Source organism: Alexandromys fortis, unplaced genomic scaffold, assembly GCF_014885135.2.
Source record: "Alexandromys fortis isolate MF-2015 unplaced genomic scaffold, M_Fortis_MF-2015_v1.1 scaffold_20, whole genome shotgun sequence".
Taxonomy (NCBI): domain Eukaryota; kingdom Metazoa; phylum Chordata; class Mammalia; order Rodentia; family Cricetidae; genus Alexandromys; species Alexandromys fortis.
Window position 1 is genome coordinate 240,700 of NW_026067903.1, and position 6,381 is coordinate 247,080.

The 6,381-nt window shown below is 47.7% G+C and overlaps 1 protein-coding gene across 1 annotated transcript in view; it reads left to right on the forward strand.

The window, feature by feature from the left end:
- Window positions 1-214: 214 nt before the first annotated feature.
- Window positions 215-6,381, forward strand: part of Tgfbrap1 (transforming growth factor beta receptor associated protein 1) — a 43,253-nt gene continuing 37,086 nt past the window's right edge. Inside the window, exon 1 of the mRNA XM_050134768.1 lies at window positions 215-332. The gene's annotated coding sequence lies outside the window, so the exon portion shown is untranslated. The remainder of the gene's footprint in view (window positions 333-6,381) is intronic.

A 6,381-nucleotide genomic window follows, 5' to 3' on the forward strand; every position in this document is an offset into this window, starting at 1 on the left:
GCGGAGAAGATGAGGCGGCGCTTCCTCCGCGCTTCCCAGGCGGCCGGCCGAGACTCTGCCCTCCCGGGGGCGGCGGTCGGGGTCGGCGCCGCCTGCGCACTGGCCGGCGCGCGCTCGCCCTCCGTCCGGACCGCCGAGCCCTGACGCGGAGCCCCCCAGCGGCGCACGGCGGCCTGGGCACCGGCGAGCGCCCGCCCTCCCTCCGCCGGCGCCGGGCGGCGGCCCACGTGACGGGAAGCGGCGGCGGCGGGGCCGGCAGCCCAGGAGCCGCGGCCGGAGCGGGCGGCGGGGCCCCCAGGCCGCGGGCGGCGCGGGACAGCTGCGCTGAGCTGGTGAGAGGCGAGGGACAGCTTGGGGGAGCCGCGGGTGCGCGATCGGCCCTGGCGAGCGCCCGCGCAGGTGCAGCGGGGCGAGAGCGGGCGGGTGCCTGCATGACTGGGCCAGCTGTGCCGCCGGGGCCCGGCGTGCAAGCTGGGGGAACCTGGGGTGTTCACCCGCGCGGGGTCACTGTGTACCCTGTGATCTGGGGGTGTGTCAGTGTAAGGCAGAGGAAAATCCGAGACACCTAGCCCTTGAACTTGCGTTTCTGGGGAGAGAGAGATCAGGATCAGGAAGGACTGTGCTGGTGCGCCTCCACCCTTTGGGTGGAAGGGTTGGGGTGCGTGTGGAATTGAAGTTTCCCGAGCTCTGTGGATTAGGGGTTGAAATTGGGGTCGGTCTCAGGTCTGAATTGAGAGACTTGGGGAGACCAGGCAGGGGAATGCTGAAGAGGAAAGAGGAGGCCTGTGTCTGATCACCCTGGTCCCAGTGTTTACCATGGGTGCACCAGATCAGGGAGTTGCTCCCCAGTGGGACTTTTCCTTCCGTAGCCTTCTGCCTGACTTCTTAGAGTGCTTCATAAAGCTGTGCAGTTGCCTCCTGGTCTTGCTTCTGTCAGAGGACTGTTGGTTGAGTCTCAGAGGCCGCTGCTCTGGGGCTACAACTGGGTGCTCAAGTGGAGTTCACACTGCTTCTTAGTCGGGGGCTGGAGTCCAGCAGATATGATTGATCACCCCTGTGCTTTGGGCAAGGCCTGCTGGGTCAGGAGGGCAGGCGGGCAACATTGGTGTTAATGTGGTGGCACGGGAAGACTCCGAGAAGGGGTGCCCTGCGAGCTGGCCTACCTGCCTGCTGCTGGCCGGAGCACGCGAACAGAGACCTGCTGGTGTGCTGTGTGCTGCACTCTGATGCTGGCGGTCAGGATTCTTTCTTGGTCAGCAAAGATGAGGACTCACAGCTCCAGGGTCAGAAAGGAAGAGACATTTGGACAGCTGCTTCCTTTTCTTTTTCCTTTCCTTTCTGCTAACCAAGCAACTACCACTTTGGTGTGAAACCAAAGACTGTGCTTGACCAGAATCCCCAAGAACCTGCCCACAGCACCTTTCCCCAGACCCTGGTTTATCACACTCCGTGGCCACGATGAGGGTGAGGCTGTGGGTGTAGATCCCACTCCTGTCACTTCCTAACAGTGACCTTTGGATGCCATTTTCCTGATCAAAACGGGACTAATAGGGTGTGGTGGTACCTGCATTCAGGAGATAGAGGTAGAAAGACAGGGAGTTCAGGACCGTCATCAACCATTCATGACTGTGTATCACGTTTGAGGCCGGCCTAGCTTACACGAGGCCCTGTCTTATCTCCCCTTTTCACCAAGTAGGGCTAATTTTACAAAAGGTGTGTGAATTCCCATAAAATATTCATGCGAGCCATCTATCATAAGACCCGACACTTAAGAGAAAATAAATGATTGTTCACAAGCAGAAATGAGAGCGTAAGGCCGTGCTTCCTTCCACTCTCAAAACCCAAGGTTCTATGCTCTGAGCAGTCGTTGATCCCATGGAGGCATGACTGTGGAGTTAAGCTGTGGATTCTGGATTTCAGTTCACTGACCATGCCAAGGTGAGGGTTTTCAGCTCATTGGTAAGACTTGGTAGGACTCTTGGCCTTCCTTTCCTCTGCCATTCTTCCTTCACTCTTATCTGAGGAGCAGTCCTTTGGCAGTCCTAGGACAGACAGAGCTGTTCACTGCAGCAGGCCTGCAGCACCGAGTCAGCCTTGGCCTAAACTCTCTGGAGATGAAGATTGGTACTGCCCTGTGCTTCACAGTAGCTTCTTCTAGTTGTGAAGCTGACAACGCCTGGAGCTTGCTGCTTAAAAAGCAACACTGGGGCCTGAGGATGGAGCTCAGAGAGTATGGAGCTAGCCTGCATGAAGGAAGCCTTGGGCTCCATCTCTAACGCCACATGAAGCCAGGTGCAGTGGCACAAGGCTGTAATTCCTCCACTTGGGAGGGGAAGCAGAAGGATCTGAGTTCAAGGTCTTCTTTAGCTACAGAGAAGAGCCTGTTTAAAAAAAAAAATCCTGCCCAAATGAATAGGGGCCTGGCACAAATGTAAATAAAGGTTTTGAAAACAAACAAAAACAATGCATTTTTTTCCAGACCTGACTTGCAATTAGCATTTCTGCTTTTTACAGTTATTAAAAGCCTTTTATGCTAATGTTAAAGCTTTGATCCTTTATAAAAATGACTCAGTTTCCCTGATTGGGTTAAACATCTCTTCTTGGTCAGGATCCAGTCCTCATCAGAAAGACATTAAAGTCATGATTTGTGGCAGCCAGGTGTTTGGGTTCTGCAGAATAATTTGGCTGAGATCTTACAACTCCTCTCCTCTGTGGCAAACCCGCCTGCTTTATTATATGAAAAAAAATACATGACCACTAAACAGACGCAAAACTTAACTCAGTCTGGGACTACCCCAAATAAGGTTGAGTGCATTCTGGCCATCCCAGCACCCCAGAGACTAAATCAATGGAATTCTGTGTTTGAGACTAGCCTTGGCTACATGACAAGATCCTGACTCAATCTAGGCATGGTAGTGCACATCTGTAGTCCCAGTACTCAAGAGGCCAAGACAGGAGGATCAGTTTGAGATAGAGGCCAGTCTGGCTCATAGTGAATTCAAGACCAACCTGGACTACAGTGGTCTCAAACAAGTAGCACCCTGCTACCACACAACACAAACAAAATACGAAGAGAGAAATGGAGAAAGGAATAGAGGAAAGGAATGAAGCAAATTAAAAATAACTATGACCAACCCAGTCCTTGGGGCTCTCATGAGGGTCAGCCATAGTGTTCTCAGGGATACGTTGTCTGGTACCCATCCAGGCTTGAGCATCCTTTGGACTATACATGTTAAATACAGCATCCATTCTTGAGCCAGCGTGACACCTGTTAAGGGCCTGTGCTTTGGCGTTAAGATGCCTAGATTGGAGTCTCAGTTCTCCAAATACCAACTGTGGTCAATCAAACTATCTAAATTACCCTGTCCTCCTGAGGCAGCTAGGTGACAGTGTTGGAGAAACCTACAATGGAATCCAAACCCTGTATATAGATGGTACAGCTAGTAATGTTATTCTGCTAAAGCGCCAGTCTCAGTAAATGCCGCTTTGTCACGGTACTCTTGCAATATATATATTTTCTGTCTAGAGCAGGAGTTGGTCTAATTTTATGTATTCATAAATTAAAATATTATGATGTATCTGCAAATGTCTTTCTGCTTCTAGATAACAGCTGCTTTTATTTCATTTGTTTGTTCTTGTGCTGTGGCTTTTCATTTTGTTTGTTTTTACATGGACTTTTTGTGTGTGTGTGTGGACACATGCATGTATGCAGGTTGGAGAAGAGCTTGCAGGAATAGGTTCTTTCCTTCCACCACAATGTGGGTTCCAGGATTAAACTCAGGTCATCCAACTTAGTGGCAGATGCCCTTATTTGCTGAGCCATCTCCCTAGCTTTGCTGCAGTCAACAGCCCAAGAGGTGGTGGGTGGCCTCGTGTAACCTGCTGCCACAGAAGGGGCAGACACTCACCTCGTGTGGGGCATCCGTCTCATTGAGCAGTCCCCCTCATGCTCGTCTTGCCCTTTATCTTCTAATGGAAGAGGCATTTATGGTTAATAATTGTGAAGATTTCAAATATCTATGCTATTTGAGAAAAGGCCCTTAAATATGGATTTGATATAAACTAAATACTGGATTTAGATGAATTCAGAAATTGTGAGTAGATCACTTACATATGGGATAAATATATGCTTCCATGAAGTGAAATTCTAAATGAAAACTGTGAAAATTGTGAATTCTAGTGAGTTTACTGAATGGATTCTTTTTATAGTCCCATCATTAAACTAGTTTGGGAAAGCAAATAATTTATAGAAAAATGTGTATCATAAAAATTAATGTGTAAAGCTAATAATAAAGTGTGTGGTTACCCTACATCAGTCATACCACTATTACACCAGTCAAAATACATTATATTTGTGTATGGAAATGCCATAATGAGGGCAGGGAGATGACTCAGTGGGTCAAAGCACTTGCCACACAAGCATGAGGACCTGAGTTCAAGTCTGCAGAATCCACATAAAGCCAGGCATTTGTCTGTAATGTCAGTACACCTATGGCAAAATTGAAGCCTTAGACAGGAGAATTCCTGGGAGTTTATATGTAAGTGGAAACTGCACTTTTGCTTCCTGGCCACCCAGACACAAATAATCACACAAAACTTTATTAAATATAACACTGTTTAGTCAGTGGCTCAGGCATATTTCTAGCTAGCTCTTAACTTAACCCATTTTTATTAATCTATGTAATCACCACGAGGCTTTTAAGGTTCTGGTGTCTTTCTCCTTCGGCAGCTACATGGCATTTGCCTGACTCTGCCTTCTTTCCTCCCTGCATTCAGTTTAGTTTTTCTGCCTAGCTCTATTCTGCCCTGCCATAGGCCAAAGCAGCTGTTTTATTAACCACTGGCAATAAAACATATTCACAGCATACAGAGGGGAATCCCACATCATTCATAGGTTAGCTAAAGAGGTGCCTTCAAGGTAGAAGGTAAAGACCAACATCTGAGGTTGTCCTCTCATCTCCACATGCATGTCTTGGCATGAACATACCTGTACTCATACATGAACATGCATGCACATGTGTGTTACACACCCATTCTCATAGGTACACACAAAGATTAAAAAAAAACAAAATGTGATAATGAAACCTGTAGCATGGGTAATAAAACCCAGAGCAAAGCAGCCAGCCACGGGCTCTTACCTTGACCTTAGTCTGAAATAGTGATCCTGCTTCCACGAATCCTCATAATGAGACAGCCTGAGACCTGTCTCCTCCCGTCTTATATTCCTCTTTAGTGCTGGGATTAAATGTGTGCACTGCCACCACCCAGCCTCTATAGCTAACCAGTGTGACTGCTGGGATTAAAGGTGTGTGCAACCTCTGCCTGGCCTGTATGGCTGACCAGTGTGGCTGCTTTGCACTGACCTTCAGGCAAGCTTTATTTACTAAAACACAAATAATATACCACTATGAAATTCATTATATAATTGATATATACTAATAAAAAAGTAAAAATTGTTTAATAATATATAGAAAAAAATTATAATCTGTAGAGATGTAGCAAATAATAACAGCAACATTGAGTTTAGGAAACTAAACATTTTTGATGTCTTAGAAATCTGTCATCCGCCTATTCCCAGGCTCATTACCTATGGATTAATTTCTTCTTCTCATGAGATGCCCCATGAATGGATTCAGCCTTGTACGTAGCTGTAAGTCATTTTCTTATTGCATTGTGCAGTCCTCTGTCCTGTGGAGGAGAGCTGGGGTGTTTCCAGTTCCCTCATCTCAGACACGATTGATGTTCCTTCTTGTTCTCACCTTTGTGAACATAAAATAAATTCCATGGGGGGAATCATCAGCTTACTCAGCCGTGCCAAGGGCGTCACAGAAAATGCTAGAACAGTTTTAGCAGTTTGGAATCTTCCACAGGCAGTGGAGTTGTCATTGTGTCTTGTTCTTACATTCACATGCAGTTACCCTGTGCTTTAGTTTACCATAAACTAAAATCTCTTGCAGTGATCACCTGCAGCTTTGTGCTCTTTGTAGCATCTTACCTTTTCAGGGAAAACTCTGTGCCAATACTTTGCCTGTGCTGGTGTTTTGCTAGTTTCCCATGACATCCAGATACCTTTGGTCAAATATGTGAGCTCCTTTTTATATTTTCAGGCAGTCTCCCTGTGTAGATTAGGGTGGCCTTGAACTCCCAGTCCTCCAGCCTCCCCTTGTATATCCTAGGATTACAGTTGTGCCTGGGGAAATGCACATGTCATAAATTTGACAAGTGTAGTAGTCTGGATGAGAATGGCCCCCACAAACTCATATTTGAACGTTTGGTCCCTAGTTGATGGAACTGTTTGGGATGGATTAAAAGGTGTGTAACTGGAGGTGGGCTTTGGGATTTTCCCTCCCTCCCCCCTCCCTCCCTCCCCCCTCCCCCCCC